Here is a 23,921-nt window from a genome sequence, read left to right as displayed (position 1 = left end):
CATACTTCTCTCCTCACCACACATACTCTCTTTCTCTCCCCTGCAAATTCTTTCAACCCCATCTATTTCCTAAGCTCCCCACCCCATTTTTGCCTGTACACTTCCACTACATCTATCTCTTCAATTTCCCCATGCTGAACATGCCCTCCAAAATCCTTCATACTATCTGTGTCCCATCCTCACTTCTTGCACTACTAATTCCTCTATATTATGCTACTTCCTACTCTCACAAAATACCCCTATGCCTACCTCCTACTCAAACTATCCCTTGTACTCACCTACAACCATCTCTATCTACCCACTACAACAACATATCTTCCTCTCTTATTCCTCCCAAAACACTGTACCTTTTCCATCCCAAACACTTCACCATAACAAAAACATTCACTCTTAAACTCCTGCTACCCCCTAACAGCTTCCTACTTCATAAACCCAAAAGACTTAGAGTTACTCCTAATAATGACCTGCCCTTATCTGGCGATATTCATCCCAACCCTGGCCCCTGCCTCATTACTAACAACTTCCCCCCAACCCCTACTTCTCCCACTGGAAACAATCATAGTCCCCCTCCAACTTCTTCTACCGCTTCCTCTCCTAACTCCCTTAAGTTCTTCACTATCAATGCTCAGTGCCTCAATAACAAAATACACCAACTACAAGCTTGGATTTGCCACAACCAACCTGACATCTTAGCCATCTCTGAAACCTGGCTAAAACCCCATATTGCTGACTCTGAAATCTTAACTCCTGGTTTCCAAATCCTCAGAAGTGACCGATTAAATAAAAAAGGTGGAGGCTCTGCAATAATCTTCTCTAACCTCCTCTACTTAATCCCTTTACAAATTCCAACTCCACAATTCAAAAATGCTGAACTAACAGTTAGTCACCTATGACTAAACAAACATAAGAACATCTGCATTATCTCCCTATACATATCCCCAGGTGACAACATCCCTACCCTCGAAAATATTCTTTACTGCGCCTCAACAGTAATCAAATTCGAAACCTACATTCTAGGTGATGTTAACATTGATTGGAATAAAATCAACTCACCTTCCCCCTCCCAATTCATTAACCTCTACAACTTCACCCAAGTAATCCACTCAACCATCCGTTCTAACAAAAACAATCCCCCAGGATCCATCACTGACTGGATACTAATCTCTTATCCAAACAAAATAATTCTTTCTGGCACTATCCCTGACACCTTTAGTGACCATCTCCCCACTTTCATACACCGCTCAGCTAACTCCACCCAATATCAACACCATTACATCCACACTCGTAATCTCAGCAACTTCAACCCCACAATTTTCTCAAACATTTTTTAAACATACTAATTGGCAGATCCTAAATACTCTTCCCCTAGACAATGCTGTAGAACAATTTAACTCTATCTTCCTAAATACTCTTAACTCCCTAGCCCCATCAAGAAACAAACGAGTCAAAGCTAATTCTGCCCCTTGGCTATTCAAAGAAACAAAACAAATCATGCATCAAAGGGACAAATCCCAGAAGCTCTACCAGAAAAATAAAATGCCTTCATCCCTGCTCCAATACACCCAACTCCACAACCAAGCAAAAAAACTAATCACCCTGGACAAAAAAAACCTACTACAATAAACTTCAGTCCAACCATAATAAGAACCCAAAACAATTCTGGAAATCAGTTAATTCCTTTCTCCATCCAGGATCCAGGAATAACCCCTGCCCTGACCTTAGTATAACTGACACAGAACTAAGCTCTCATTTCAACAAATTCTTTACTGAATCTATAGCTAATCTAACTAAATCCTTTCCAAACAATAATACATACAACTCTCTTTCCTTTACACCTGACAACCCTTTTAACTGTCCTCTCAATTTCCAGCTGAAACCTGTTTCAACCACATTTATAAAAAGGCTCTTATCCAAATTAAACCCATGCTCTAATGCCCCTGACAACATTCCCTCCTCCTTCCTTAAATGTGCTGCTGAAAGTATTGCTCTCCCTATCAGCATCTTAATTAACAGATCTTTAAAAGAGTCGTACGTTCCTATTCTTTGGTGATCAGCCTACATTCTACCGCTTCATAATGGAGGCAAAAATACTAATATCTCCAACTTCCGCCCAATTGCCCTACTCTCACCTATATCAAAAATTCTAGAAAAATGTGTCCACCACCAACTCATGCCTTTCCTAACCCAGAACCACCTCCTAACACTGACCCAACACGGCTTCCGCCCTGGACACAGCACCATTACTGCCTTATTATCCTTCTTAGAAACAGTTAATCAAGCCAGGGATTCTGGATTACTAGTTTCCACTGTACTGCTAGATCTTTGTAAAGTCTTTGACACCATCTCTCACAAACACCTTATCTTTCATCTAGCCAACCTTCATCTCTCCCCTGATACTCTATCCTGGTTCTCCAGCTACCTATCAGACAGATCTCAAGCTGTCAGATGGAAAAACTCTACCTCCTCCTTCTTACCTACACCCACTGGCATTCCCCAGGGGTCCATCCTTGGACCCATGCTTTTAAACATCTTCATAAATAACCTTCACACTGCCATCCCAGACACAACAGTTATCCAATACGTTCATGACTCTACCTTAGTCTGTGCCACCTTTAACCTTCCTGAACTACTGACAAAAACCCAAATAGCTTTTTCCACTACTTCAACTCTAATAAATCTAAAATTCTTCTTTTCCCTCCATCCAGGGCTTTCACTTTTGACAAAAATGCTTTCAAAATCCTAAGCCAAACCAACTCTACTATAGAGGTGGTCCCATCTGCAAAACTCCTTGGCATCACCATAGACGAGCACCTTAAATTTGATAACCACATACAACAAAACATAAAGAAAACCCACCAAAAGCTAGGTATGCTCTATAGGAACAACCACTTTCTCTCCAACTCCTCTAGGCATACCTTAGCAACTACCTATCTTCTACCATCTTTACTATATGGAGCTCCACTCCTAACTAACCTGTCTTCTTCCAACTCCTCTAAACTCGAAATTTGCTATAATAAGATCTCTAAATTTGCAACCAAATCTAAAACCTCTACTCACCATTGCCTTTCCCTACAAACTCTGAACTGGCTAGAACTCTCTAACCACCTAGACTATCTCCAACTAACCACTGCTCACAAATGAATATTCTAACCTGATAAATGCCCAGCCTTAACAAACATCCTTCCTCCGTACATCCCAAATAGATCTCTAATATCTGAACACCAAAATTTAATCTCTATCCACAAACCCAAACGCCCTGCTGGCCAACTCCTTCTCTCCTACTCTCTAGGCATGGAATGGAACTCTCTCCCTCCTTCACTTAGAACAATATCTAACTCAGAATCCTTCAAAACCCAACTTTTCTCTTACCTGTCTTCTAAACATAAATATTCCTGCTTTCATCCCACTTAAATTTAAATAACTACCCATTGAACCCTCTATACTCTTTCACTTCACACTACCCTAGAACTATCATTTTTCTATTGCTACTACAACAAACTTAAGCTACATCTCAGTTTAAGTAATTCTCTCTCTCTACTTCTTGTATGTAAATATTGTAAATATCAAGTAACCTCAGATTTCGATATTAGAGACAGTTGAAACTTGCTGCTCTGAAGGGAAACTACTGAAAATCTGTTTTATCTACTTCCCTTAATGATGTTTATGAGGTATACTGTATGCATTTGCTTTTTTACTAACTGTATGAATGTATTTATACATGTATTTTTTACCTTCAACATTACGTAACTTAGATTGTATTCGCATTGCTTATGGAGCTTTTCTCCCCGGGCCTCCACTGAAAATGGGCACATTCTGGCCCAGTGGACTTCCCCGGTAATCAAACTGGAAAGAAATAAATAATAAAATATATAAAGACTACTTCCTACATACCCTGCTGATGCCTCCCCACTCATTTCTAGCCTACAAAACTTCCAAACAAGCAAAGCCAGAACAATGCTACAATAAAATAGCACACTTTGCTACAAATTGCCTCTTTAGAACTCATCACTGTTCTGCCATTAAACAACTAAATTGGACTGAACTCCAACATCATCTCCACTATAGTCAGCTACTACTAGCTCATGCTTTAATATACTATCCTGATAAGTATCCAGCACTAAATGACATGCTTCAGCACTATCACCCTACCAAAACTCTTCATTCTGAGATGACCTATTCCTCCCCATCACTAAAACCCAAAATGCTTTGAGAACTTCCTTATACTCAAACTCTGTAGTTACCCTCTGGAAGAACTTCCCACATGTTCTTAGGCTCCTTGAAAAACAGAAGACATTCAAAACACATCTAAGAAAACACCTCTCAATGTCCTGGCTCTGCAGCTGTATGAGTAGGATAGGTATAGTGTCTCTGCTTTCTTCCTCTTCATCTACTATACCTCTGTTCTCCTCTATTCTGCTACTAACTATCACTCTGTCTTCATTACCCCAACTTCTACCTATGTTTCCCTTAACTGTTTTACCACTTATTTCATTTATATCTCAAAATTAAGTAAACATTTGCTATCTACCCTTACAAATAGCTCAGCACTCTGTATTGTGACATGTATCCAACTGCATAATTATTTAACTATATATGTATAGAATATAATTAGTATAAGAAGCCTTACTACTGTATGTATAGTTACTATATTTTCTACTTTGGCATTGTAAAATTTATTTCAAATATGTTCTGCCTGACATTGTTGATATTATATAACTTAAAAGATTTTGCTCATACTGCATGTACTGGAGCTTTTCTTCCAGGGCCTCGACTGCAAAGAGGCCTTTGTGCCGAGCTGGACTTCCCCAGTCAACAAATGTAAAATAAATAAATAAATACATGTTGCAGATATTGCAGGCATCCATCTCAGTAACCCTGAACTAGTATCTCAGCATTGTGCTGCATCATGTAGAAGAATTTGGGGACTTTTTTTTTTAACATTCAGTAGCATTACCCTCAGTTTTGCTTGCCTGTTCCTGTTATGGTGGTGAATTTGTCATTTGAACCTTGCCTAAAAAAGGCACTAATTCATAAGGATGGCAAGAGCCTTAGCCAGAATCCGAAATCCCAGGAGTGACAGGTGCAGGTCATCTCTGGTAAAGCATTGTGGTCTATCAACCCAGGCAGACAGATACTGGATCCCCTTAGAATGACACCAGAAGCTTAGCCAAAGTCACTCATACTGTCCTTGTACTTCGGTATCATTCTGGGTGATGGCAGGATGCTACTCAGGGCTAGGGTCATACCTGCCTGGGCTACAAGATTGGAGAGCTCTTCCATGTCTCTTTTCATATGGTCCAGGGAGGTACTTCTCACATCATTCACACCAACATGTACAATGACAGAGTCATATTTGTTCTTGTTGTGGAGTGATCTGAGTGCGTGGGTTATGTGGTGGATCCTGGCACCCGACAGTCAGTTAACAGTAACCTTCTCCTTGTTTAGCCTGGTCAGTGGGACATCAGTGTGCCTGACTATAGAGTCACCTATGACTAGTGTGTCGGGTACGTTATTTGTCTTATGGGCTGTGGTTGAGTGGCACAATGAGTCTGTGGGCTATGTGTCATTTGTGTTGTGTTGGGGGGGTGGAGGTTGCTTGCGTTTCTTCTTTGGAGGTCTCTGTTGCTTGAGCAGATTATTATTGAGAGCCTCCACGAATATTTTTGTCTTTCTATGTGTGGATCTTTGTGGTGTAGGTTTAGTGGGACTATGTGATGAGTGTGGTGTGGTGCAAGTGTTTACCTTCTCTTCTTGACTGCCAATTTCAGTCTTGGTTGGAGAGAGCTTTACCTCCAGTCTGGCTAGATAGGTGCATCTCTCACAGGTTGTAGTGTTGGGTGGGAGGAGGAAAGGGTTGTCTGTGTACATGGGGTTATTCATTTGACAAAATAAATAAAATGACTTAAAATTATCTAAGAAAAGATTTATTTTAAAGGAATTATATTTTGTAATGCTATTTTACAAAGCCAATGGGCCAGGTGCTTGAATTCTTTTATTACAAAAAAAACATTTATTTCATAATTTAAGTTGCTTGTGTATTTTATTCATGAACTTCCTTCTCTTTTAGATGGAAATGACATGGTTTGGGTGAGCAGATGTGTCTGTAGTGTCATTACCCTCAGGTAACCCAGAGCAAGAATCATAAACCTCTCTGTCAGAATCTGATGCATTGTTTTATTTCTAGAAAATATACTCTAATGTTCTTGTATACCATCTTTACATTTTTAGCTATTGTATACACAACATTCTGTATTTAAATCATTAAACTTTTAAAGTTTTTCTCATCATCCACAAAAGCACCATATAACACTCTTGTCAAATAAAAGCATTTTCAACATTGAACGCTGTTAATATGACATAAGATTCATTTTTCGTGATCAGTTTTACTATATTTAGTAGGCCACCTGTATCTACATGTGATTTAGATGTCTAATAAGCACACTGTCATTTGACTATCCACCTGTGAAATGACAAAAACAAAAGAGTGGAACCATTATATTGTCAAAAATCTAATCCAGTGATGAGCAACCCATAAGACTTATGCAAACAGTGAAAAATAGTACTTTGCTTTATATAGGTTTAACATGAATAAAGTACAGCATGAATACTGTACTGCAGCAAATATAGTTCAGAAAAATCCTCTATCACTCTGCAAAACCCCTGTGTGGAGGTTGCTGTACATAGGACCACTATATAACCACTGTATATCCAGTATAAAGTGAACATTTCTTTGTTTAACAGAAATATTTATTGACTTTTCTGCAAGGTAGTACAGCAATGAACTTAACATATTTTGTTATCTCAGCTGAGTTGAGAGTCTCTACTTTAAGAGGTTCAGTGGTGACATACACCATTGTAGAAATGAATTTTCTTGTAAATCTTTAATTACAGTTCTGTGAATTACAACTAATGCATTGAGTTTTGATTTCACTTCTTTCAATGCTAGTTTGTTAAACAATACAGTGATAACATAAACTGCAGACTCTACCTGTTAAGTATCTGATGTAGTTAGCAAGATTGTAACTGGAATTCAAAGACATTTAGCAGCGCAAGTTAATGCAGGCAGAAGCAATGTGCAGGGTCTAGGCAACTCAGATACCTAGTCCAGTCATGCAAGGGATAAAATACTATGTATGCAGTGCATGTTAATGGCTTAATCATGACTTGGAAATAAGCAACTTCATGCAAATGAATCATACTGTGTATGCAAATGACTGCAACCAAAATGGAAGCATAATTAAGAAAAATATAAGTAGGCACACTGTATGGTGTCACTTAACTCTTGTGTGCACTGATAATTGTGTAGTACATGACTTCTGGATTAATAGCAGCTGTAACTCAGAAGCATGTGCTAATGGGCACCATCAGAGCCATAGCCCCCAATTTTGCACACTGCAGCCATCCACAACAAGAAAAGAGATGCAGGCAGTGCCAGATATGCCAACAACTGAGTAACTACCACATTGCGGATGGTTTCTGTATATGGGTTGGAAGACTGAAGGAATCTTGTCAAACTGTGGTGCCCACCAATGGATTGAGGGTGATATTTGGCATGTCAGTTTCAGTGAATAAGAAGGTATGTGAAGCTTTAACCACTTTAGTTACAAGAAACTTTCAGTGACCTACTGTGGACATGTTAGAGAACAAACCCTACCTAACAGATAGAACTTGAGAAACCATTTGCAATGTAATATGTCCCAGTTTGCTTAGCTTTTGTCAGCTAATTAGTTTTTGACTGTTCATTCCCAAGTTACATTGTACATTAGAGTCTTTTTATTTACATTTTCTTACCTATTCTTAGCTTTGTTTGTGATATTTGGTACTAGATAGAGGTTAACTTAATTTATCTGAACTGCTTTGTCCATTTTCACTTTTGCAGATTTAACTGTGTATGTTACGCCTGTCTGCTTCTCAGCTCTCGACTCCTGTACTGCCTGCTTCATTACATTTTTTGTCTCTCCCTTGCATGTTCCAGCTTGTGTTCCTGCCTATCCTCCTTCTCCTCCTGAATGCAACCTACAGGAAGTCCATGCTGAGAACCCATAAACAAGGGACTTTAAATCAAACCTAAAATCCCATTTGCTCCCTACAAGGACCTTTCAGAGAAAGTATGCGTACTGCTTTATCCATCTTATAATATGTAAAGGTAGTACATACTTTCTAGTAGGTCGCATTGCGCTCCCCTGCCAGGCTAGCCAGCAGCCAACTCTTCCCCTTTTCTTGTCTATTTAAATTATCCCTACTCTCCCTCCTATATTTTATTTTACCCTATGCTGAATTATGATAACTCCTTCCATCCCCTCCATCATACTTCTCTCCTCACCACACATACTCTCTTTCTCTCCCCTGCAAATACTTTCAACCCCATCTATTTCCTAAGCTCCCCACCCCATTTTTGCCTGTACACTTCCACTACATCTATCTCTTCAATTTCCCCATGCTGAACATGCCCTCCAAAATCCTTCATACTATCTGTGTCCCATCCTCACTTCTTGCACTACTAATTCCTCTATATTATGCTACTTCCTACTCTCACAAAATACCCCTCTGCCTACCTCCTACTCAAACTATCCCTTGTACTCACTTACAACCATCTCTATCTACCCACTACAACAACATATCTTCCTCTCTTATTCCTCCCAAAACACTGTACCTTTTCCATCCCAAACACTTCACCATAACAAAAACATTCACTCTTAAACTCCTGCTACCCCCTAACAGCTTCCTACTTCATAAACCCAAAAGACTTAGAGTTACTCCTAATAATGACCTGGCCTTATCTGGAGATATTCATCCCAACCCTGGCCCCTGCCTCATTACTAACAACTTCCCCCCAACCACTACTTCTCCCACTGGAAACAATCATAGTCCCCCTCCCACTTCTTCTATCGCTTCCTCTCCTAACTCCCTTAAGTTCTTCACTATCAATGCTCAGTGCCTCAATAACAAAATACACCAACTACAAGCTTGGATTTGCCACAACCAACCTGACATCTTAGCCATCTCTGAAACCTGGCTAAAACCCCATATTGCTGACTCTGAACTCTTACCTCCTGGTTTCCAAATCCTCAGAAGTGACAGATTAAATAAAAAAGGTGGAGGATCTGCAATAATCTTCTCTAACCTCCTCTACTTAATCCTTTTACAAATCCCAACTCCACAATTCAAAAATGCTGAACTAACAGTTAGTCTCCTATGACTAAATAAACATAAGAACATTTGCATTATCTCCCTATACATATCCCCAGGTGACAACATCCCTACCCTCGAAAATATTCTTTACTGCGCCTCAACAGAAATCAAATTAGAAACCTACATTCTAGGTGATGTTAACATTGATTGGAATAAAATCAACTCACCTTCCCCCTCCCAATTCATTAACCTCTACAACTTCACCCAAGTAATCTACTCAACCATCCGTCCTAACAAAAACAATCCCCCAGGATTCATCATTGACTGGATCCTAATCTCTTATCCAAACAAAATAATTCTTTCTGGCACTATCCCTGACACCTTTAGTGACCATCTCCCCACTTTCATACACCGCTCAGCTAACTCCACCCAATATCAACACCATTACATCCACACTCGTAATCCCAGCAACTTCAACCCCACAATTTTCTCAAACATTTTTTAAACATACTAATTGGCAGATCCTAAATACTCTTCCCCTAGACAATGCTGTAGAACAATTTAACTCTATCTTCCTAAATACTCTTAACTCCCTAGCCCCATCAAGAAACAAACGAGTCAAAGCTAATTCTGCCCCTTGGCTATTCAAAGAAACAAAACAAATCATGCATCAAAGGGAAAAATCCCAGAAGCTCTACCAGAAAAATAAAATGCCTTCATCCCTGCTCCAATACACCCAACTCCACAACCAAGCAAAAAAACTAATCACCCTGGACAAAAAAAACCTACTACAATAAACTTCAGTCCAACCATAATAAGAACCCAAAACAATTCTGGAAATCAGTTAATTCCTTTCTCCATCCAGGATCCAGGAATAACCCCTGCCCTGACCCTAGTATAACTGACACAGAACTAAGCTCTCACTTCAACAAATTCTTTACTGAATCTATAGCTAATCTAACTAAATCCTTTCAAAACAAAAATACATCCAACTCTCTTTCCTTTACACCTAACAACCCTTTTAACTGTCCTCTCAATTTCCAGCTGAAACCTGTTTCAACCACATTTATAAAAAGGCTCTTATCCAAACTAAAGCCATGCTCTAATGCCCCTGACAACATTCCCTCCTCCTTCCTTAAATGTGTTGCTGAAGGTATTGCTCTCCCTATCAGCATCTTAATTAACAGATCTTTAAAAGAGTCATACATTCCTATTCTTTGGTGATCAGCCTATATTCTACCGCTTCATAAAGGAGGCAAAAATACTAATATCTCCAACTTCCGCCCAATTGCCCTACTCTCACCTATATCAAAAATTCTAGAAAAATGTGTCCACCACCAACTCATGCCTTTCTTAACCCAGAACGACCTCATAACACCGACCCAACATGGCTTCCACCCTGGACACAGCACCATTACTGCCTTATTATCCTTCTTAGAAACAGTCAATCAAGCCAGGGATTCTGGATTACTAGTTTCCACTGTACTGCTAGATCTTTGTAAAGCCTTTGACACCATCTCTCACAAACACCTTCTCTTCTCTAGCCAACCTTCATCTCTCCCTTGATACTCTATCCTGGTTCTCCAGCTACCTATCAGACAGATCTCAAGCTGTCAGATGGAAAAACTCTACCTCCTCCTTCTTACCTACACCCACTGGCATTCCCCAGGGGTCCATCCTTGGACCCATGCTTTTCAGCATCTTCATAAATAACCTTCACACTGCCATCCCAGACACAACAGTTATCCAATACATTGATGACTCTACCTTAGTCTGTGCCACCTCTAACCTTCCTGAACTACTGACAAAAACCTAATAAATCTAAAATTCTTCTTTTCCCTCCATCCAGGGCTTTCACTTTTGACAAAAATGCTTTCAAAATCCTAAGCCAAACCAACTCTACTATAGAGGTGGTCCCATCTGCAAAACTCCTTGGCATCACCATAGACGAGCACCTTAAATTTGATAACCACATACAACAAAACATAAAGAAAACCCACCAAAAGCTAGGTATGCTCTATAGGAACAACCACTTTCTCTCCAACTCCTCTAGGCATACCTTAGCAACTACCTATCTTCTACCATCTTTACTATATGGAGCTCCACTCCTAACTAACCTGTCTTCTTCCAACTCCTCTAAACTCGAAATTTGCTATAATAAGATCTCTAAATTTGCAACCAAATCTAAAACCTCTACTCACCATTGCCTTTCCCTACAAACTCTGAACTGGCTAGAACTCTCTAACCACCTAGACTATCTCCAACTAACCACTGCTCACAAATGAATATTCTACCCTGATAAATGCCCAGCCTTAACAAACATCCTTCCTCCGTACATCCCAAATAGATCTCTAGGATCTGAACACCAAAATTTAATCTCTATCCACAAACCCAAATGCCCTGCTGGCCAACTCCTTTCCTCCTACTCTCTAGGCACGAAATGGAACTCTCTCCCTCCTTCACTTAGAACAATATCTAACTCAGAATCCTTCAAAACCCAACTTTTCTCTTACCTGTCTTCTAAACATAAATGTTCCTGCTTTCATCCCACTTAAATTTAAATAACTACCCATTGAACCCTCTATACTCTTTGACTTCACACTACCCTAGAACTATCATTTTTCTATTGCTACTACAACAAACTTAAGCTACATCTCAGTTTAAGTAATTCTCTCTCTACTTCTTGTATGTAAATATTGTAAATATCAAGTAACCTCAGATCTCGATATTACAGACAGTTGAAACTTGCTGCTCTGAAGGGAAACTACTGAAAATCTGTTTTATCTACTTCCCTTAATGATGTTTATGAGGTATACTGTATGCATTTGCCTTTTTACTAACTGTATGAATGAATTTATACATGTATTTTTTACCTTCAACATTACGTAACTTAGATTGTATTCGCATTGCTTATGGAGCTTTTCTCCCCGGGCCTCCACTGAAAATGGGCACATTCTGGGCCAGTGGACTTCCCCGGTAATCAAACTGGAAATAAATAAATAATAAAATATATAAAGACTATTTCCTACATACCCTGCTGATGCCTCCCCACTCATTTCTAGCCTACAAAACTTCCAAACAAGCAAAGCCAGAACAATGCTACAATAAAATAGCACACTTTGCTACAAATTGCCTCTTTAGAACTCATCACTGTTCTGCCATTAAACAACTAAATTGGACTGAACTCCAACATCATCTCCACTATAGTCAGCTACTACTAGCTCAGAACATACATCCTGTTGGTTCATAGCCTGTGCTGACCCTCATTAGAGTTATCACCCATGATGTGGTTATTCATCGGGTGTAGCAGTTTGTGTGACCAGAGGTGACGGGTAGGGGGATGAACAACATGAACATGTGTATATGCAGCCTGATGATGTTTCCAAAGGATTGAACCACAGGACTGCCTTTGGCCATGGTCAGAACAATACACAACAACTAGTTGTGGCAGGCTGTGTAAATATGAGACAGTGATGCAGTCTGGCGTGAGATGGTCTGTATCTAAATTCTTCATGCCCTTACTTTCCACAGGCACAGAAGGCAGACCAGAAGGGAATTGCAATGTTTCTCTTGGAGGCCTTACTGAAGGAAACATTTGCCAAAATTGATCTCAACGCTATTGCTTGTTACCTATCCATATGGTCCATGCTACTATGCATTTGCTGCTCTTCATCCCAGAATCTGTGAACCACACTCACCATCTTCATAATGCTCTGGGTAGCAAATGACTCTGTGTGGATCACTGACCAGCACACCTTCTAGTTATTTTCCAATGATACAGATAAATCAGGGATGGTCCCAGAGTCAAGGTTACTCTGAACCTCCCCCTTCCACGTCTATCCCTTATTGTGGGTGGATGCACCTTAGATACTGCTGCATATCAGATGCTGCGTTCATTATAGTATAGATGGAGGCCATGATGGACTCACATGTAGAAGCTGCCAATTATGCCTTTGTGAGGCTGTATGCTCAGCCTACAGGGATCTCTGTAATAATGGTGATGGGTGACCCTTCCACTGTTATGTTGCAGACAGCATCACTGTGTCATGCTGTCATCATTGTCAGTCAAAGATGCCATGTTGACATCAGCCCTATATTGTCCTGTTCTGTTGAACCTAACAAGTGAGGAATCTATGAAAGCAAGGACATAAATATCATTGCCAACACAAATATGCCTCCATAACCCTTTCTGGCATGCATAGTTATTACATGTTAAAATACAGCTATAAAATGCTTTGAAATACATAACTTGGAATGCAGGCTGTTACATCTGCAGAGCAGATGTGATTTGAAAAGATAGCTATATAGATGGGCTTTAGTAAATCCTTACCCCTGAAATATAGTATAATGTACTATACTGACACAGGTGGCTGCTTTATTATAAAAGCCACCCTCGAGTATGAGTGGTCAATCCCCTTGGCAGACTAGTGACACCAAAACTCCTCAGCCTCATTGAGGCATTTCACTGTTAATGGTTAATTCCCTAGTCAATTTGTTATTCATGATGTCTTGTGAAATTATTTATCATGGAGTGTCATGTCACTAATCCTTCATCTAACCTATTCCAGAGATCGGTTATTTATTTATTTGATATTTGTTGACGGGGTTGGTCCAGAAGGGTCAGATCCCTTTTCAAGTGGAGACCCAGGGAGAAAAGCTCCACAGTTAAAACACAGAATTAAGTAGACATAGTACATAGGTAATTTTACAAAGTCTCCAATAGTGATATGCATAAAAAGTGGGTTTAGCATGAGTAGCAATTCAACTGTACAAATCAGCAAAAGAGTAGAATATATAAAATTTACTTATAGTCAAGGCAAAGTACATTAGGTACAGTGCTGAGAGGGTAAATAAGTAGAATGAAATTTTTTTCTTTGTAATATTTATATTCAAGGCAGGACAAGTTAAAGTAGGTATGGAGCACAGTAGGGTAGATTAATATAAGTTTACATCCTTAGACAAAAGTACACATTAAAATATCCATAATGGTAGAGAAGTGGTCAGGTAAGAAAGATTAAACAGAATGTAGGTATAGGGTAGAGAGATAGGGATGTGGGAATGCTGAGTTGAAATATAGAAGATTAGAAAATTAGAACGAAAGTTGGGTTACACAGGTAAGGGAGAAAGGAGAGCTGCTGGTAGGCCAAGAGGAGATGGGTCAGTCATGAGGGTGGTGACACTAATATAGTTTTCTATTGCTTAAGTGATTTTTTACAACCTTTTTGAATTGGTATTTGGATCTAATGTGTCTAAAACCAAGTGAAAGTTTGTTCCAGTTCTCAGCAGAGAAATAACTGTAAAGGTATTTTACCAATGTTAATCTTATGGAAAGGAGATGTTGTTCTAGGCTCCAAAGTGTTCTTGCTGAGGTGTAGGGGGAGTTAACAGATGAGATGCTGGGGCAGAAGGTTGTCTGGTATACAACAGAATGAATTATCTGAAGCTGTGAGAGTCGAAGGTTATGGGGGAATTCCAACCACTTCAGTTTTCTGTGTGCTAAGCAGTGATGACAGGAGTAAGGTAGTTCAGCAGCATATTAAGTTACATTGTTGTAGGTGGACTCTAGTTTAGAAATAAGTAAGGTTTGTAAGTTGATTAGAATTTGAGAGCCATAGAGGAGGGTTGATAATAGGTAAGCTTGTGATAAGGCTGTCATAGCTTTACTGGAAAGAAAGTTTTTGTTTCTATAAAGGAGTCCAAGTTTTTGATGGGTTTTCTTAATGTTACTTAGTACATGCAGGTCAAATTGTAGCTGGTCATCAATAATGACCCCAAGTAGTTTGGTATGGCTTTCCACTATGATGGGTGTATTATTTTGGGAAGTGACAGAGAAGGATGGTTTCAGATGGTTCATTATTTTTGGCACGAATGGTAAGAGATTGGTTTTCTTTATGTTTAGGATTAAATGGTTTTGGCTGAGACAGTTCTCAATTGACAAGGAGGAGTTCTGTGTTGAATTATGGAGCTCAGGGAGGGTATCAGCAGTGGGATGGCTGGGGAGTCATTGGCACATTGTACTAGTGATGACTGTGGGGCAGAGGTACATAATCTATAAGTAAAAATATTAAACAGCAGTGGTCCCAAAACTGAACCTTGAGGTACTCCTATCTTTATAGGGAGTTCAGGGGGATATAGCAGAGAGTCATTTGACAGATTAGAAACAATTGGTGAGGTAACTAGAGAACCAGGAGTTAGTAAGGATGGATAGGTTTACTTCAGATAGTTTATCTAAGAGGTGGGGGTGGGAGATGGTGTTGAATGCCTTTGTGAGGTCAAGAAAGTGGTACAAGACTAGTTTATTCTGGTCTCTGGCTTGTGAGATGGTGTTTATGAAGGAGATGAGAGCACTAGAGGCACTATAACCAGGGCAGAAGCCATATTGGGTGGGGGTGATTAGGTTTTCTTTTATGAGGTATTGTAGGATTTGTTTGGGTACTCATTTCTCTGGGATCTTAGAGAAGGGTGATAGAATTGCTATGGGCCTAAAGTTGGATAGTTTGGTGGAGCCGATGGGTAGGGTGTAGAACTTTTTCCATATGGCTGGGACCTTGGCTTCAGTAATGGATTGGATGATGAGAATAGAGATGGGTAGGGCTAAGGAGTTGGCAGCTAGCTGCAGAAAGAGAGGAAGAATCCCATCTGTTGAGGTTTAAGGAGCAGGGATTTTATGTACCTGGTGGATACAATTTTTAAGCAGAAAGCAGAGGAGGTGTTAGAGGCTATAGTAGGGTTGGAGGGTGGGGTGTTGTTAGAGTTAGGATGGTTGGTTAGTTTACTAGTGGAGTCCATAAAGTTAGAGTTAAAGTTAGTAGCGGGTTAGAGGGGAGAATTGGTGAGGCTAGGTTTGGGAGTGGAGGGGTTGTGATGATGAAGAAGTTGATTAATTGAATGCCAGAATTTCTTAGGGTTATGTAAATGTGTTTTGGGGGGATTTGGGTAGTAGTTTATTTTGTCATTGGTCATGCCTTTTTTAGTAATGTTATGAAGTTGTCTATATTGTTGTCAGTGGATGGAGAATTTGGTTTTGGTCCAGAGCTCTCAAGTTTTGTCTCTCTGAGTCATAAGGGAAAGGGTGAAGGGATTTAGCCATGGGGAAATAACTGATTTTATTCTGATGTTGCGTACAGGGGCCAGGGAGTTAAGTATGTTAAGGAATGTCTTGTTAAATTCCAAAACAGCTTCATCCAGGGGTAACTGGCTGAGAAAGTTCCATTTGATAGCTGAGAGTTGACTGTTTACTTCATTAGGGTCAAAGTTTTTTAATTTATGACATGCCTTAATCTTATAAGGTTTGAGTATGTGTGGGTTAAAATGGATGACTTTGATTGGGCAGTGGTCACTGAGGGCGTCAGGTTGTGTTTCGGGGAAGTGATATTTCTGGGGATGAGTTACTAGTATCCAGTCAAGTAGAACAGAATGGGTAGCTGATTTAGTGGTATATGTAGGTGTAGTAACTAGTTGGGTGAAACCATGCAGATTAATGGAGGTGGAGGGGGATTCAGTGGAGAGCATTAAACAATTAATGTTACCATCTCCAATGAGTATTGTTTCATTGGGGAGGTCAGAGCAGAGAGAGGAAAGAAGATTTTCCAGTACAGTGATGTTGTCGCCTGGTGGAATGTAGATTGCTGTAATGTTGAATGAGGTGTGGGGATTAATTATATATATATATATATATATATATATATATATATATATATATATATATATATATATATATATATATATATATATACACACATACATATATATAGATGTGTGTGTGTGTGTGTGTGTGTGTGTGTGTGTGTGTGTGTGTGTGTGTGTGTGTGTGTGTGTGTATAGGATCATAGGATCATAGGAAGTTGCTAACCTATTGGCCCTGAGGTCCTTACAAGCCTAGCCAGGAATTTAGCCCATGTTCCAACAAGTCAGGGGTCTATATTAAAATCTGGAAGTCTGACAATATCGAATACGATATTGTCTACACGAGAATACCGAAAGCGCACTGCATCGAATATTTAAATGGAAAATTTCTGTAGGGGTAGATTTCCATTTACTTAAATGTAGTGCGTTCTCAGAGTTGGTATATTTAAGTGGGGGGTGTGGGGGGCACAGGGAGGGCTTGCACTCCTCCCTACACACTATTTAGTTTTTTGTTTTTGATTTTGATGGTTTAAGACTTCGATCACTAAAGTTCGATCTTTAGTGATTTGAAGTTTTAAACCTTCAAGATTATAATATAGACCCCAAGTCAGCACCCTATGCCACTGTCCAGCAGGGACACAGTTGGAATCTCAGGGGTGTATTTTCCCTTCCCCATCCAGTTATCAAGGTTGTGCTTAAAAAGGTTTAATGAGGTACTCAGCTTTATCTCGAGAGGGAGTCTATTCCACAAAAGTGGGAGTATCTGTGTACAAAAATCTGTCCCGCCAACAAGTCCTATTGATGTCGCAGACCAGGTTGAGGTCACGCGTGCATGTTACTCCAGTGGAGCTTGACTTGCAGATATGCAACAGTCCTATCAGGGTGGGGTCTGAGATTGCTTTGTATGCCAGACAGATGTCACCTCTAATGAGTCTGTAGAAGACTGAGTAGAGGAACAGGGCTTTTTAGTCTATCTGTGTAGGGTAGATGTTTGAGGCCCTGGATTCTCTGGGTAAGGAACCTCTGTGGTCTCTCTAGCTGCTGCATGTGTTTAGTGAGGTACATGCCAAAAGGGGCATTGTACTCAATAATGGGTCTTATGAGGAAGAATACAGGGATGTTATGACCACCTTTTCCCTGGATGAAATACCTTACTAATGAAGTGGGCCAAGTAGAAAGCTTTCCACAAAATGGAGGCAATATGGTGGTCAAAAGTCAGTTTGCTATCAACCTGGGTGCCCAAATCCCTCATGACTGATTGTGTGCATAGTACCTTATTATCAATATGATAATTTTTGGGGACATCACTGTCCCCAAATGGGATAATGATGCATTTTTTGGCATTCAGTTTAAGGCCATGTTTCTGGCACCAGTCATTTGTTTGGGTCAGACACTCTTGAAGGATGCCAACATCACTAGGGGAATTGATGACAGCAGCCAGTTTGCAGTCATCTGCAAACTTGGTCAGCCATAGACCACTAGTTTTGACCTGAACCTCCAAGAAATATATCCCAAACAACAGAGGCCCCAAGACTGATTCCTGGGGTACACTGCTTGTTATGGGTCTACTATTTGAGGTGGCTTCCTCTATTTTCACTAGGTGGGTTCTGTCAGTGAGCCTGTTTGTTACCCATCTGGTAATATATGGATTGATGCCTAGTTGAGGGAGTTTATGTATTATACCTGAGTGGGGAGTAGTATCGAAAGCTTTGGCCAGGTCAAGGTAGGCGATGTAGACCGTGTTCCCCTTGACTTTGGCCTTGGTGACTGTCTCAAAGAAGTCAACCAAATTTAACAGGTATGATCTCTCCTTGACAAAACCAAATTGTGTGGGATCAAGTGTCTGGAGGTTGCCAATGTCCTTGTTAATGAGGTCCACGATAATCTCCTCCATGGCCTTGCAGATCAGGCTTGTTAGGCTGATAGGTCTATAATTTCTTGGATTGGTGGACTCTCCACCTTTCTGCAAAGAGATGACAGTAGTTGTCCTCTACTTGGCTGAGAAGAAGCAGGCACACAGGCTTTGGTTGAATAGGGTACCTAATGGTACTGCAAGTTCCTGTCTGAGTTCATGTAGCATGCAGCCTGGTATGTTATCGGGTCCAACAGAGGCTGTATTATTTGTCTTTGAGAGGGCAGTGATGACTTGCTCCATAGAGATAAGGGGAGGGGAGGGGGCAGGTACTAGGGATGTCCTGTTTTACTGATGAGGGACAGAGGAGTGAAGTTTTCACAGAACCTGTCTGCCAACAGGTTGGCTATATCTACAGTATCTGTGTATGGGGTGTTCTTGAGCACCAGTTCTGAGCCAGTCTGGGTGCTTCCCTTGAGATTGTGGACATATGTGAAGAAGGCCTTATGATTATCTTTAGTAAATGTGGCCAGTTTGGGCTTGAAGTTTGCTTTGGAGTATTTCGCTATTGCTTTTATTTACTTGTTCAGGCTAAGGAGAGATTACTCCCAGTTAGGCACCTGCTCCTTCTTGGTCCTGTACAGCAATTTTTTTCCTTTTAGTATAGAGTTTATTTATTGTAGATGTCCACCAGACAGGTTTACTCTTCCTTGAGGAAGATGATTTCACCCTGTCCGGTATTCCTGATTCCATGCAGCTATATAAATGCTCATATTGTACTTTGGTGTAGGTTTAGATATATGTGCCAGTTCCTATGGAGGGAGAGGGGTAGTAAAGCTGTTTATACTTTCCATCAGGAGGTTGTAATCAGCTTTGGAGAAGTTTTTTTGTTTGACCCTAGCTAGGGGAGGGGGGTGTCAGTGGAGATGGTGACTTTGAAAGTGTCTAGTTTGTGGTCGGATCTTACCAGGGATGATGACATTGTAGGATGCTGCAGTGGTTACTCATGTTAGTTACTACCAAGTCCAAGATATGTTCACCTGTTGTGGGGGTGTCAACCAACTAGTCCAAGGCATTTGCAGTGACAAACTCAAGAATCTCTGGGCATTTGTCTTTTGGAACGAGCATTTCTTTCAATCTATGGTTGAGTAATTAAAGTCGCCCAGGATAAGGGTAAAGGGTTGAACCTTGATAAATTCGAAGAGGTACAGATAGGTGGAGTGGGCATCTTGAGTCAGAGTTAGAAGGCAATAGCTAGCTATGATTTGAATAGCGGTCTTGTCAATTGTTAACTGTACCTGGAATGTTTCCTGTGCATCATACTGTTTTACCATATATATATATATATGGTTCTACCTGATATATATATATATAGAAGACCGACATATCTATATATGCAGAACATCGACAATGCAGAAGACCGACACGACGGATGACAACACCAACGCCGAGGATGCCGGAAAGGCTGTGTTAAGTGTGGAGATTGACGGTCTGTGGGGATAGGGGTTAAGTGAGTTAGGGAGTTAGGGTTAGGGTTAAGTGAGTTAGGGTTAGGGAGCGATAGGGGTGGGTTAAGTGAGTTAGGGTTAGGAAGTGACGGACCTTAGGGTTAGATTTTGGTGTGCTTGTGTTGTGTGTGTGGTTTGTGGAATGGGGATGTGTTTTGTTTTTAATAATTGTTATTGTGGTGTGTGCAGTGTATGGGGTTTCGTGTTTGTTATGTGTGGTTTCGTGTTTATGGACTGTCGAATATGTGGTGTCGGTGATGTGGTTGTCGGTGTTGTGTGGTTTCGGCTATGTCAGGTAGAACCATATATATATATATATATATATATATATATATATATATATATATTGCAACTCCATCTCCTTTTGTTTAGCTGCCCATGGTTTGGAGTCTGAATGAATGATAGGATCAGTAACCTGGTATGGCTGGGGTACTCTCTGCAACTTTGAATCAGGTTTCTGTGACTGCACAAATGTTAGCTTCTTCCATATAGACCCATATATATATATATATATATATATATATATATATATATATATATATATATATATATATATATATATATTTATATGGATCAACTTATAATGAATGAAAACCCACATTACTGAAATGACGTTGTCGAGAATTCATCACCAAAACCTGAGTTGAATGAACCACCATGTTACCACGACACTTCAAACAATAAGTATCAGACAGTGCAGTGGTGCAGCAGTCGCATTGTCACCTCACAGCAAGAGGTTCTTGGGTTCGATTCTCGGTTGGGGTGCCTTTTGTTTTGAGTCTGCATGTCCTTCCTATGTTCATGTGTTTCTTCCGAGTATTTTCATTTCCTCCCATGTCACAAAGACATGCATTTGGAATGTTTCTCCCTGGGCTTCTGCTGAAAGTTGACTTTGTTCCAACTTGGACTTTCCTGATAAATAAATCTAAAATAAAAGTATCCCATTGACCATTTAACAAAAAAATTCACCACACTCTCTTCAACCCATCCAGTTGGAGGGCTATGTCACTCACACTCCCCCTAACAAAATATGCCAACTCTAGGATCACACTACAGTGGGGAAAAGGGCACATTTTCCCATCTTGTTCAACTGGATACTTACCATGGGAAATGTTTAGGCAACATGGTTGATTGTTCAGCTAAGGTTTTGGTGATCTTGTCTCGACGATGTCATTTTCAGGTATGTTATCTTTCATTCATTTGAGGTAGACCCATGTATACATATATATATATATATATATATATATATATATATATATATATATATATATATATATATATATATATATACATATATATATATATATATCTATATATATATATATATATATACATATATATATATATATAGATATAGATATATATAAATGTGTGTGTGTGTGTGTGTGATGTGTGTGTGTGTGTGTGTGTGTGTGTGTGTGTGTGTGTGTGTGTGTGTATATATATATATATCTATATATATCTATGTATATATATATATATATATATACATATATATATAGATATATATACACACACACACACACACTCACACATATATATATATATATATATATATATATCTCTATATATATATATATATATATATATATATATACATACACACACACACATCTATATATATATATATATATATATATATATATATATATATATATATATATATATATATATTTATTTCCTACCACTGCAGCACAGCTCTAGAAAGATACAGTTGTGCTTTGTTGTTGTTTTGTGTTCTGTGTCCTGTGATTTACAAACATGTTCCTATATACAAAGTGCAACCATTTTGCTAGAGGACCTGACAGTGATGCCATGGTTACTTCAGGTTTGGTGCAATGCAAGCTCCACAATGTTGCCATGGAGAGCAAGATTTCCTTGTTCTTCCTGTATAGGGAGTTTCAGGGATGCCTGTTAGGGCAGTATAATGAGCTCCAGCAGAATACAGAATGCAGATACCTTGCATGAGCTTGGCAGAATGATGAGTGATGTTAGTGAGTTCACCCAGTTTGTTGAGCAGTGCTTGCATGCACCACTGTAAATGGCTTTAACCTGATTTAATAGTGAGTGGTCCAGTTGTTAAAGGGGAGGAGGTGCAGCCATGTCTACTTTGGTCTGTACCAGATAAAGCCTCTTGTGCTGTGTCACCAGTGGCCAAAAAGACTGTCTTTCAACTGGGGGGGGGGGAGTCAGGCATTGATGTTTTGACTATTGTATTTCAGGACAGAGGATAGAATACTGCAGTTCTGAAAGTGGACAGATAAGGTTTGCCCTGATCTCCTAGCTTCACTTAGTGAGGCTGATGACATCAGAGTTGTAACTGGATATCAACCTCAACAATGTGAGATACCTTCTAGTGTTACTTGTTGAATCATGAAACCAACAGACCATGACCATTGCACCTTTGAGGGAAATGATGACTGGGTTTGTTGTCATTTGAAGCAACCTTTTCCCTATACCTGTCCTGATATTTTCCCTCCATTGTTTGTCATTTTCCATTTCTTCATTGACTGAGCTTCCCCATCTGTTTGCCCACTGCATGTGTAAGTTTATTCATTGTCATATCACTGTTTCATGGTTTTCCATCTGGTGCTGCTACCTGCCTTTCTCCTTCTAGAGCCTTCACTCACTACCTTCCCCACCTAACCCTTTTTCCACATTCTTTTTCCATGCAAAAATAATAAATAAGTAAATATACAAATAAATTAATATTCTTTCCCCAAATTCCAGGTGCTACATTTCCTCAGTGCATTTCCCTTTGCAAGCCATTCTCCCCTCTCCTACTTTCATGTCTACCCCATTTCTCCTCCTTTATATGCAGAACAGAGCTGGCACTTAGCTGTACACACTGCCACCATCTGTGCTGTCCTTCTTATGCCAGACAAATGCAAGATGCAGCTTTGTGGCATTGTATTGCATGGATGTGTATGCAATGGCTTTTCTGTACTAGCTCTTAGGCTCCATTTAATTTTGTTTTTCTGCAGAATTCTTGTGCAAAGAGGTTGAACAATATGGACAAAGTAAAGTAAACGTTTATTGTGGGCTGCAGGTAGCAAGTAACTTATATCATTGTCTTTGATTTGGAGGTTTATTTTTGGTGTGAATAGAAGCTTTTAATGAAAGAATTTCAAGTTCCCAGTTAGACTTGTGCCAAGAAACTTGCCAAGATAAGTCTAGCAAAGATTTAGAAATAGTAATTTGTACAGGAACTCCTGCTGCTCATATAGCCTTCTATGAAGTCATCCTTTTTATCCTGCTAAGGACAATGACTTGAACAGGTGAGTGGACAGCTGCAATTACATTTGGCACTAGGTCAAACTGGTGAAAATTTTTCCATACCCCCCATAGCTAAGTTGTCACATAAGTTCTGGAATAAGGAACATTTGCATTTGTGCCTGCATGGCGTCTGGTATCAGACAATATTGTTCTGTCCAGTACATTCAGTTTGAATTTACCTTCCTTTACATTGTGTGATGTGTTCTTTGACTAAAGGCCATAGTCAGTAACCGCTCTTTACTCAACTGAGTGGGCTAGTTATTTGTTTAGGGGTGTTCCCTTGGCTGTAACTGTAACATGTTTTACTTTTCATTACGAATCTTTGTACTGACAGTAATGCAATTTGTTTGGAATTGGCACATTTCCTGCAGTTCATGCACCAGTTTATCATGGATATCAAAGGTGAGTCACGTACTGGTGTTCATACTGCATTGGTTGTATTCTTTCCATGTGCAAATACAAAATTTGACTCCTTCTGCCTCCATTTGTATACTATATCATCTGAAAAAGTCAGTTAACCAGATAAT

The sequence above is a fragment of the Protopterus annectens genome, chromosome 4.part0 (genome assembly GCF_019279795.1).
Source record: "Protopterus annectens isolate FY-2018-M chromosome 4.part0, PAN1.0, whole genome shotgun sequence".
Lineage (NCBI taxonomy): Eukaryota > Metazoa > Chordata > Ceratodontiformes > Protopteridae > Protopterus > Protopterus annectens.
The sequence above is the reverse complement of the archived record's forward strand: the minus strand, read 5'-3'. Positions refer to the sequence as shown.